The 12722-nt window shown below is 39.8% G+C and overlaps 1 pseudogene; it reads right to left on the minus strand.

Moving 5' to 3' along the window:
• Positions 1-12101: 12101 nt before the first annotated feature.
• Positions 12102-12722, minus strand: part of LOC103275435 — a 43242-nt pseudogene continuing 42621 nt past the window's right edge.

Genomic DNA, 12722 nt, shown 5'->3' on the forward strand with positions numbered 1-12722 from the left:
GAAATTGCACACAAAAAGAGTCCTTGACTATCAAAATACACACTGGTCACTGGCCTATCTGCCATCAAGTCCTGGACTCAAAACCCAGTGCATTTTATACATACCTCCAGAATGAATGGGACAAATAGGTAGAGGGCAATTCAGGTTTATTCAGAGGTATCAAGAGAGAAATAGAAGACTGAATACACTGTTGTGATTCTCAAAAGTACCTCATAGAGCTTGAGTACACAATTCTACTCTGTCATAGGGGCATGCTCACTAGAACAGTAATTAGACCTGATAAGGCAACCAAATTAAAATAGGAAATATAACCTGCTCCCTTCCCCTCTCTCTTTTCTGCTGCATTTTTATCTGGCATTGCCTTTTATTAAAAATAAACTACTACTTAAATCACCCCAATCTGATCACCAAAACATCAGACAAATCCAAATAGAGGAACCGTCCACAAAACACCCAGCCAGTATTCCTCAAAACTGCCAAGGCTATGAAAAACAGGAAAATAATAAGAAAGTGTCCAGATCAGAAAAGACCAAGAGACATTGCAGTTAATGCAGTTATCTTCTGGATGGGATCCTGGAAGAGAAAAAGGCCATTTGTGGAAAAGCCAGTAAAACCTAAATAAAGTGTGAACTTGTCATGGACCAATGCCGGCTTCTTAGTTTTGACAAATGTGTCATGGAATATAAGTTCTTAACACTAGGGAAACTGATTGAGAGCTATACAGGAACTCTGAACTTTGATAACTTTTGTTACCCTAAGCTTACTACAAAATAAAAAGTTTATTTAAAAAATAAGAAATAGGCTGGAGTCGGTGGCTCAGCCTGTAATCCCAGCTCTTTGAGAGGCCGAGGCAAGTGGATTGCCTGAGCCCGCGGTTTGAGACTAGCCCAGGCAACATAATGAGACCTCATTTCTACAATAAATAAAAAATTAGCCGGGCACGTTAGTGCACACCTGTAGTTATGGCTACTTGGAAGGTTGAGGCGGAAGGATCGCTAGAGCCCAGCAGATCAACGCTGGGGTAGCTGTGAGTGTGCCACTGCACGCCAGCCTGGGTGACAGAGTGAGACTTCAACTCAAAATAAAATAAAATAAAATAGTAAAATAAAACAAGAAATAAAACTTTCATCTCACCATCTGCCCTCTGATAGCTGCAATACTAAAATATAAATATCTTATGTATACAATGTATTAACCTCTGATCTATAGTATTTTATTCAACACTCAGAGTAGCTACATGCTAAGCCAAGCTTGGTATTATCATCCCTTTTCACACACAAGGAAAAAATTTTTTGAGAATTGTTGACTTGCCTATAATTCACTGTGTTGGTTGCAGTACAAGCTAGGCTATGTTTCCCAGAAGATGTCAAAAAATGCAGTGGCTTATAAAGTAGAAGAAAATCATGTCCTTTGCAGCAATATGGATACAGCCAGAGACCATCCTACTAGGTGAACTGTCACAGAAGCAAATAACTGAATACCACACTCATAAGTGAGCCCTGATCACTGGCCATAAGAGCACAAAGGTGGGAACAACAGATGCTGGACACCTCTAAAGGAGGGAAGGAGGAAGGAGAGATAAGGGACACACAGCAACACACTGGGTACCAGGTCCTCTACCAGCGGAGAGAGGGTCAGCTAGGAGCCCAGCCTTACCTGCATGTCATTTATTTACGTAGTAAATCCTCACTTTACCCCACAACTCTAAAATAAACTAAATAAATAAAAATGAAGTGGTTCAAAACATTTTTTGGTTGTTTATGTCTCTCTCATATGACAGTCTAACAACATCATGATATTGAAGCCCCAGGTCCCTATCTTGCTTTTCCCTTGGGCTTGACCTTGTCAATAGGTGGAAACAAGCCCACCAATAGCACATCTGCATGCCAGGCCAGAGAGAAGGGGAAAGGAAAAAAAGGGAGGCAAGCAGCATCTTACTGCTGAACATGTATTGCAGAATTATTCACATCATTTTTACTTGCAACCCATTGGTCAAACATAGTCACAGAGCTTCACCTAACCTAAAGAAAGGCTGAAGAATGTGGTCTAGCTGGGAACCAGAACTCAAGGGCCAGTACTAAAAGAAAAAGGGAGATAATTGTGGGGACAATTAACCAAATATGCTATGATAATCAGGCTCTTTAGAAGTGGAACTGGAGGGAGCCGACTTGGTAGCTCAGCCTGTAATCCCCGCCTTTGGGAGGCTGAGGTGAGTGGATTGCCTGGGCCCGCGGGTTCGAGACCCGCCTGGGCAGGCGAGACCTCATCTCTACAATAAATCAAAAAATTAGCCGAGCGTGGTAGTGCACGCTTGTAGTTCCAGCTACTTGGAAGGCTGAGGCCGAACGATCGCCGGAGCCCAGCAGGTCGAGGCTGCGGTGGCCAGGAGCGGCCACTGCACTCCAGTCTGGGCGACAGAGTGAGACTCCAACTCAAAAAAACAAACAAAAAAGAAGTGGAACTGGGACTTTAATTAAGGTTTTCTGATTTCAAGTTTGATGCCGTTCCTCTTGCCTGTTGAATATCGATTTGTGTTCTATTCATCTACACATAAAAATAAAACAAATAATAAGCGGAAGTTCCAAGATGGCTATCAAGAAGTAACCAACTGACACCTCTCTCACAGAGCAGACCAAGGAGGAGAGCCCCAGCAGCCAGTGGCCCCCAGAAGCTTGAGCAGGCTGAGACAGAGGACACACCTCACATCCTGCAGAGGACTCTTGGGATACAAAAAGAGCAAGAAGGAGAGAGAGCAAGTGGCCAGCTTTGGAGCTGGGAGGCCCCATCCCTGCCAGGTACCAGGCTTGCATCAAAATTGAATCCCTGCCATATATGTAAGAGGGATGAGTATAGGAAAATGGAATGGGACCTTTGCTTCTGACATTGCCTGTGAGGGTTACCCTCCCCCAGCAACATGGGACTCCAGGCCCACACAGGAGGCTGCCTGGATATGGCATAGTAGCATACTGCCATAGTCTTTGTGGAACTGGAAATTCATCTAAGCCCTGAACACCTATGACCGATCAATCTCACAGACGTCATACCCCTGTGGGCAGCACTTGGTGGCCGACTCCCAGGCCAGGAAATCTCCTCTACCAGTTTCACTCACACTAAGAGCAGGTCCTACTGCAGTGCTTGGAGCAAGCTATGGCAGATACTGTGGCTTTTGAGTTCTGAATGCTGATTGTCCTCTAGTGGGGAAGAAGGAGTTAAGAGAAGCACCCAGTATCCCCTACCTCCTTGTGGGAGCTCTTCTGGGCAAAGGACAATATCATCATTCCAACAGTGCTGCCACAGTGGCCAGGGAGCCTATCCCCCCTCCTGATCCCCACAGAGAGCTCACAAAATGAAATCAGAGCTTAGGCTGGCCAATCCAGCAGTGGGGACAACTTTGCAGCAGAAAGTCACTTTGAGTGCTAAGCACAGTCTAGCAGGAAAGGGGGAGCTGGAGGTGGCAGAGTGAAGGTACCTGTGGTCCTGGCAGCCCCTCTCTCCCTGTGTGAACTCTTTTGTACAACAGAAATGACCCTAAGGTAGTTATATCTGGAAGAGTAACAAGACACACACTTGTCAGGCCCTCACAGACTATTATCCCCAGGGGAAGGAGGAGTGCAACATAATATGGGATCATTCCGTGGGATAAAAATTTTAAAAAATAAATTCCATAAAAGGTCACCCCCAACAGTAGCAATTGTATCTCACTAGAAAACAACAAAACAAAAAATGATAATAATAAGAGAAGAGTTGGTCCTCACAGATGAGGAAGAACCAGAGAAAAACACGGACAATCCCCAAAGCTTTAGTGAGGCATCACACACAAAGGTGCTTCTAAATCCCAAGCAATGGAACCCATCCAGAACAACCTGTCTCTGATGACAGACATAGCATTCAGATTATGGGTGGCAAAAGCAGTGAAGGAAAACCACAATGAGATGGAAGCCCAGATCATTAAGGCAATGAAAGCAGTGCAGGAAAAAAAAGTTGAGCTGGTCAATATTAAAAAGATGCAGTCTGAAATCCTGGATATGGAGTCCTTCTTGGAATTCCCAAGGACTATGCCAGGCTTAGGCAGGAACTGATCAGGCAGAGGAAAGAATTTCAGAACTTTAGGATCAAAACATTGAGGTAATCCAGTTTGATAAAAGCAAGGAGAAAAAACTCAAAAAGAATGAGCAAAACCCTTGAGAAGTTTGGGATTATGTAAAGATATCAAATCTATGGTTGGTTGGCATCTCTGAAGAGGAAGGGGAAACTGAGAACATACTAGAACAAGCCTTTCAATAAGTCAACCAAGAAAATTTCCCCTATCTTGCTAGAGAGGTGATCATCAAAATGCAAGAGATCCAGAGAACCTTTGCAAGATGGTACATGAGAAGGCCATCCCCAAGACACATAGTAATCTGTCTCTACAAGGTAAGCATGAAAGAAGAAATCTTAAAGGCAGCTAGAGAAAAGGGTCAGACAACCTGCTGGGGAAGACCCATCAGAATAGCAGCATACTTCTCAGCAGAAAGTCTATAGGAAGAAGGGACTTGGGTCTCATCTTTAGCATTCTTACAGAAAAGAAATTCAAATCAAGAATTTCCTACCCCACCAAGCAAAGTTTTATCAATGAAGGAGAATTAAAATCCTTCCTAGGCACTCGGTCCCCAAGAGAATATGCTCCCTCCAAACCACCCCTTAAGGAGATGTTTAAGAAGTTTTGAGCACAGACGCCAAAGAATGGTTCCACTCATGACAAAAGCACCTGCAAGCACAGAGTTAACACAGTCACAAAAGCCGTAGAGTAGGAAACTGATAAAGAATCATAATCCAACATTCTGCTGCCACCAGGAAATTCATATCACTGCAAAGGACACTTAAAGGCTCAAAGTAGAGAAAGATTTTCCAAGACAGTGGACAACAATAAAAAACAAGGTAGCTATTCTCATATCAGAAAAAACAGATTTTAAACTAATAAAAATTTTAAAAGACACTATATAATGATAAAAGATTCTATTCACTCACAAGAAATAACCATCTTAAATATATATGCACCCAACATAGAAGCAAATAGATTTATAAAAGCATTGCTACTTAAACTAAGAGAGAATAATGACCCTCATACAATCACGGTCAGAGACTTTAATATTCTGCTAACTGTCCTAGACAGATCATCAAAGCACACAACTGACAAGGAATTCCAGAAACTTAACACTCAACCAATTGGACCTAGTTGAACACTTCACCCAATAAACACAGAGTATACACTGTACTCATCAGCACGTAGGGCATACTTCAAGACTAGTCACATTCTCAGGCATAAATCAAATGTGAACAAATTTCAAAGAGTTGAAATAAAACCAGGCATCTTCTCAGACCACAGTGGAATGAAAATAAATATCATTACCAACAGGAACTCCCCAAAACTTACATATATGTGAAAATTAGACAGCATGTTTCTGAAAGACTTTGGGGTTAACACAGAAATCAAGGCAGAAATAAAAAGATTCCTGTAAACAAATTAATACAAAGATACAACATATCAAAACCTATGGTATACCATGAGAGTGATACTAAAAGGGAAGTTTATAAAATTACATGCACATATCAAGAAGACAGATCTCAAGGAAACAGCTTAATGTCACATCTAAGAAAGCTGGAAAGACAAGAGCAATTAAATCTTAAATTTATTAGAAAACATCAAGTTACTAAAATAAAGTCCAAGTTGAATGTAATAGATTTCATAAAAAGTATCAAGACAAAAAAGCTTGTTCTTTGAAAGTATAAATAAGATTGACAGACCCATGGTCAGATTGATGAGAGAGACAGAGACAGAGAAAGAAAGAGAAAGAAAGTCTAAATAAATACAATTAGAAATGTAAAAGATAATGTTACAACTGAACCTGAAAAAATTCGAAAGATTATCAAAGATTACTATGAACATCTGTATACAAATAAACTAGAAAATCAAGAGGAAATGGAGGAATTCTTGGTGTCACATAACCTCCCAAGGTCGAAAGTGGAAGAAATTGAAACCCTAAACAGATCAATAACAATCTAAGAAATTGACTCAGTGATAAGAAACTTCTCCACCAAAGAAAGCCCTGGGTTAGATGATATCTTGACTGAATTCTGCAAGATATACAAAGAAGAGCTGATACCAATCCTACTGAAAGTATTCCAGACAATCGAGAAGGAAGGAATTATTCCCAAACTCATTCTATGAAGCCAATATGCCCAAAATTGGCAAAGCACCAACAAGGAAAGAGAACTACAGACCAATTTTCCTGATGAACATAGATGCAAAAATTATCAACAAGATTCTAGCAAATCATATTCAACAACACATTTAAAAGCTCATCTATCATGAGCAGGTGGGCTTCATTCCCAGATGCAGGACTAGTTCAACATACTTAAGCCTATAAATGTAATCCATCACATAAACAGATATAAAACCAAGAACCACATGATTATCTAGTCAGATGTAGAAAAAGCATTCAACAAAATCCAGCATTTCTTCTTGATAAAAACCATCAAACACCTAGGCATCAAAGTAATATTCCTCAAAACAGTAAGAGCCATCTATTAACAAACCTGCAGCCAACATCATGCTTAACAGCAGAAGCTGGAAGTATTTCCCCTAAGAACTGGAACAAGACAAGGATGCCCACTCTTACCTCTCCTGTTCAACATAGTACTGGAAATCCTAGCCAGAGCAAGCAGGCAGGAGAGGAAATCCAGGGTATACAAACAGGAAAAGAGGAAGATATCTATTTGTAGATGATACGATGCTAGAAAACCCTCGAGAGTCTGTCAAAAACTTCCTCACACTGATAGATGACTTCAGTAAAGTCTCAGGATGCAAAATCAGTATGTAAAAGACAGTTGCATTTCTATATACCAACAACAAGCAGGCCGAGAACCAAATTAAAAAAAAAAACATAATTCTATTCACAATAGCCATACACATGTACACTAAATACCTTGGCATATACCTAACCAAAGAAATAAAAGACCTTTACATGAAAGCTACCAAACACTGCTCAAAGAAATCAAGGATGACATAAACAAATGAAAAAATATCCCATGCTCTTGGATTGGGAGAATCAATGTCATCAAGCTGTCCACCCTACCTAAGGCAATTCACAAATTTAATGCAATCCTTAACAAATTACCATCATTTTTTACAGATGTAGAAAAGACAATACAGAAATTCATATAGAAGCAAAAAAGAGCATGAATAGCTAAAGCAATACTCAGCACAAGAAACAAAGCTAGAGGCATTACACTTCCAGATTTTGAACTTTATTACAAGTAACCAACACAGCATAGTACTGGTACAGGCATAGACATATAGACTAATGGAACAAGACAGATGATCTGAAAATAAAACCATAGTTCTTCAACGTATTCATCTCTGACAAAGCCATCAAAAGCAAACATTGAAGAAAGCAAGCTATATTTAGCTAATGATATGGGAAAACTGTCTAGCCACATGCAGAAGAATAAAACCGGACTGCTACCTATCACCATATACAAAAATTAATTCAAAATGGATCAAGGACTTAAATCTAAACTCTCAAAATATAAGAATCTTAGAAGTAAACTTAGGGGACACCCTCCTGGATGTCAGAGTAGGCAATGAATGCATGGCCAAGTCCTTAAAAGCAAATACAACAAAGACTAAGATTGTCAGGTGGGACCCTGTCAAACTGAAAAGTTTTTGCACACAGCAAAAGAAACCATCAAGAGAGTAAAGAGACAACCCACAGAATAGGAAAAAATATTTGCAAGTTCTGCATCTGACAAAGGCCTAACATCTAGGATCTACAAGGAACTCAAACAAATTGACAGGAAAAAAAAGCATTAAAAAGTGGGCAAAGGACATGAACAGACACTTCTCAAAGGAAAACATTCAAACAGTCAACAAACATATGAAAAAATGCTCAGCCTCACTAATCATCAGAGAAATGCAAATCAAATCTACAGTGTGATACCACCTAAGATTGTAAGGATGGCTATCATTAAAAAGTCCGAAACCAACAGGTGCTGGTACAGCTGCAGAGAAAAGGGGATGTTTCTACACTGTTGGTGGGAATGTGAGCTAGTTCAACCTTTGTGAAAATAGTGTGGCAATTTCTCAATTTCTCAAATTGAGCTTCCATACAATCCGGCAATCCCTCTTCTAGGAATATACCTGGAGGAACATAAATCACTCTACCAAAAAGACACTTGCACATGTATGTTCACTGCAGTCCTAGTCACAATAGCAAAAGCATGGAACCAACCCAGATGCCCACTGAATGTGGACTGGATAAAGAAAATATGGTACAACTACTTTATAGAATATTATGCAGCCATAAAGAACAAAATCATGGTCTTTGCAGCAACATAGATGCAGGTAGAGACTATCATACTATGTGAACTATCACAGAAACAAAGAACTGAATATCACACATTCTCACTCATAAGTGGGCCCTGATCACTGGTCACATGAGCACAAGTGTGGGCCACTGCTAGTGGATGGAGGGAGAGTGGAGGGAGGCGGCACATGGCAACACACCAGGTCTACTGCCAGAGGCAGAGATGCTCAAACTTCTCTGCATGCAATCCTTACGTGTACCCCACAACTCTAAAAAAAATTTTTTTAAACTTTTATATCAATTTGACTGGGCCACAGTACCCAGGTATTTGATCAATCATATTTGGATGCTTCTTGAAATGTATTTTTTAGATGGCATTCATATTTGAATCAGCAGACCTTGAATAAAGCCAATTATCCTCCAAAATATGGGTGAGCCTTATCCAATCAGTTGAAGGTCGCAAGAAAAATACTGAATTTGAAAGCAAACTGTTGCCACAGTTCCCTGTGTTTCATGGCAGGTCAAACCGCAACATCAACTCTTCTTGGGTCTCCAGCCTATCACCCTACCCCGTTGACTTTGAACTTGCCATCCTCTACAATAGTATGAGCCAATTCCTTTAAATAAATTTCTCACTCTCTTTCCCACATCATTTCTTTAAATGTGTTATATTATTTTCATTGAATGTTTTTGATCACTCACACTACAATACTTTTTGCAACCAAGTATGCAATGCTATTTTTTCAATTTCTTGTAGTAAGTTTCCCAGGGTTAAAATGCTTGATTTATTATTTTGATTATTAATATGCATCAATTAAAAAATGAAGCGTAAAAGAGCAAAAAAAGTAAATGCAGCTAACTTTTGTTTTACTTATTACCAACTTTTTATTACTAAATTGGTCACTTAATACAAATATTGAATTATTCATCTTTTATTTCTGGGTCACATCCTTTCTGATGTTCATGTATTTTGTGACATCAATTTAAATGTGAATACATTCTGGAATATAAACCCAAATAGTTCTGTCTTTAACTTTTCTCTTAAAGGTAGGAAAAAAACTAAAGTACTAGACAGAAGGCTGAAGAGAAATCAGCTGTTTTGTGCTTTATGGTTTACTCTGCCAATTGTCATGTAATCTCAGAAAAACTATCTGACTTTTTGTCTTTGGTATCAAATCCAGGTTTTGTACAAATTAAAGATTGACATAAAGAGAATTTAAAATGAGGACTACGTGATTTTCTCAATAGATGCAGAAAAAGTATTTGATAAAATCCAACATCGCTTCATGATAAAACACTCAACTATTCAGGCATTAAAGGAACATTCCTAAAAAATAATTTTTTTAAAAATCTATGACATCACAGTCAACATCACACTGCCTAGGGCAGAAGTTGGAAACATTCTCCCTAAGAACTGAAAGAAGACAAAGATGCCTACTCTCACCACTCCTATTCAACACAGTACTGGAAGTCCTAACCAGAGCAATCAGGCTAGAGAAAGAAATATATTCAAATAAGAAAAGAGGAAGTTAAATTATCTCTCTTCACAGATGATATGATTCTATGCCTAGAAAACTCTCAAGATTCCAAAAGACAGTTAGCACTCATAAGCAATATCGGTAAAGTCTTGGGTTACAAAATCAGTGCTCAAAAATTAGTTGCATTATTATTCACCAACACCGTTAAAAATGAGAATCAAATCAAGAACATAATTCCATTTACAGTAAGTATACGAAAATACCTCAGAATACATCTAACCGAAGAGGTGAAATACCTCTACAACAAGAACTACAAAACACAGCTCAAACAAATCAAAGATAACAAAAACAAATATAAAAAATATCCCATGCTCATGGATTAGAAGAATCAATATGGGTAAAATATGCACACTGCCTAAAGCAATCAGCAGATCCAATGCAATCCCTATCAAATTACCAGCATCCTTTTTCATGCATCTGGATAAAAGCAATGCTTAAATTCACATAGAAGAACAAAGGAACCCTAATAGCCAGCACGATCCTAAGCAAAGGAAATAAAGCTGGAGGTATCACACTTCCAGACTTCAAACTTCACTGCAAGTCTATAGTAACAAAAACAACTTGGTACTGATACTAAAATAGACACATAGACCAATGGAACAAAATTCAGAACCCAGAAATAAACTACTGTCTTACAACCATCTCATTTTTGAGTAAGTGAACAAAAACAAACACTGAGGAAAAGATACCCGATTTAGCAAATGGTGCTTGGAAACTAGCTAAATATATGCAGAAAAATGAAAATGAATCCCTTCGTCTCACCATATTAAAAAATAACTTAAAATAAATTAATGACTTCAATGTAAGATTTCAAATTATAAAAAGCCTAGAAAACACTCCTCGGCCTGGCAATGAATTCATGACCAAGACCTCAAAAGTAAAAGAAGCAAGAACTAAAATTGACAAGTGGGACCTAATCAAACTAATGAGCTTCTGCACAGCAAAAGAAACCATCAACCGAGTAAATAGACAACCTACAGAATGAGAGAAAGCATTTGCAAACTATGCATCTGACAAAAGACTCTATAAAGAATTCTAATGAATTGACAAACAAAAACTAATAACACCACTAAAATGTGGGCAAAGAACATACACAGACACTTCTCAAGGAAAGACATGCAAGTGACCAACAAACAAGGGATTAAGATAGCTGATGAGAACCAGCTAGAGTGCATTTCTCCTACCGAGTAAACCAAGACAGAAAATTTCCTTGGCACCCAGAGAGGACTGTCGCCAGCAATATGCCCCACGACCCATCAAAGAAGTGATAATAGACATAGTGCAAAGAAGAGAAAAATCAGTCAATCTGGATTAAAACTGGTCAGACTCTCACCTAGATCACAGCCCAGACCTCAGGCAGCCTTTGGATGCAGTGGGGGAGGTGAGTAAAGGGAATTCTGTACCTATACTTCTGCCACAGATATGGAGTGCCCCTGAGTTTTGTGGGACTCCAGTCCTTCATGGAAAACTGTCTTACCCACAACCATGCTGAAATACACATGCAGTGGTGCAGGGAGGGAAAAAGAGCCCTGAGCAGCTTCAGTCATCATATCCCAGAAACTCAACCTTTGTGGGCAGCTGCTTTCTAGCTAGTCTGGGAGGGGCCAAGCCCAAAGGCAAACTCCACAGTGGCAGACATTTCCTGGCTGTGAAGGACAAAAATATCTAAGGTCCCGAGCCCAGCTGCACTTTGACATTTGGGACACAGACTGTCTGAGGCTAAAGTGGGGGGCGAGGTGGGACTTGTTGATATAGAAACTTCTCATTCCCTTTGTAAGCACTTCTGTGACCACCCTGCACAACATTACTCCAGTGTCCTGGGACTCCTTCTGCTGGGGTAGCCAAGAGTGCACATAGGTGTGATGCTTCAGCTCCTTACCCCTCATTCCCCCTTCAAAGGCTCAAAACAGACAAAGAACTTGGATAATCCTCAGGGCCCTACCCTCTGCCTGTGTGGGCTGGGCACTTCCTTGGAGAAACACATGCCAAGAAGAAAGTTCACAGCCACCATTGCAGCTGGCAGTCTCTCACAAGTCCCAACTCCTGGCCAGAGGTCAAGAGCACAGTGTATCATATCACATTTTATATAATGCCTCAGTTTTGAGGAAGGTCTGATCCCAGACCTTAGCTACAGCAATTTCTTTCTTTCTTTTTTTTTTCTTTTTTTTTTTTTTAGAATTTTTAACATTTTAATACAGTTCAAATCAGCGTGTCTGCTTCATTTCAGCTCCTTCACTGCCAGACCAGGGGGCAGGGACTGTTTGTTTCTCAGCCTTCTCTTCATCTGTGATGACCAAGATATAAAGGTACCTGCTGCAATGAACTTTAAACTTCACATTATCCTTGTTTTTCTTGATCTTGACGGATTTAGCATCCTTTTGCCAAGCCGTGAGCAGGAAGTCCTTGAATTCCTTTAATTTTCTGAGGCATGGTGATGAGGGACACAGGGGGATGGCGCAGACTGGAATACCTAGCTACGAGAAAGGAGTGGTGGAAAAGCAGCTGACAACAATTTTTAAGCCACCCAGCTACTCAGAATGCCTAGACCCCGTGCAAGTATACAGCACAGGATTACCACAGCTGGCAATTGAGACACTCACTACACATGGTGATATATAACTAAGGGACCCCTACAGTGCCTACATCAGCCCCTGCCAGCCTCAAATAAGAAGAAATAGTCTACCCAAATGAGAAGGAATGAGAAAAAAAAATAAGTCTGACAATATGAAAAAGCAGTGTTTTCCAAAACCCCCCCAAAAAACTACACTAACTCATCAGCAATGGACCCTAACCAAAATGAAATCTTTGAAATTCCTTCTTTTTTTTTTTTTTTTTTTTG

This window comes from Carlito syrichta, unplaced genomic scaffold (genome assembly GCF_000164805.1).
Source record: "Carlito syrichta isolate Samal-C Ts95f unplaced genomic scaffold, Tarsius_syrichta-2.0.1 Scaffold315466, whole genome shotgun sequence".
Taxonomy (NCBI): Eukaryota; Metazoa; Chordata; class Mammalia; order Primates; family Tarsiidae; genus Carlito; species Carlito syrichta.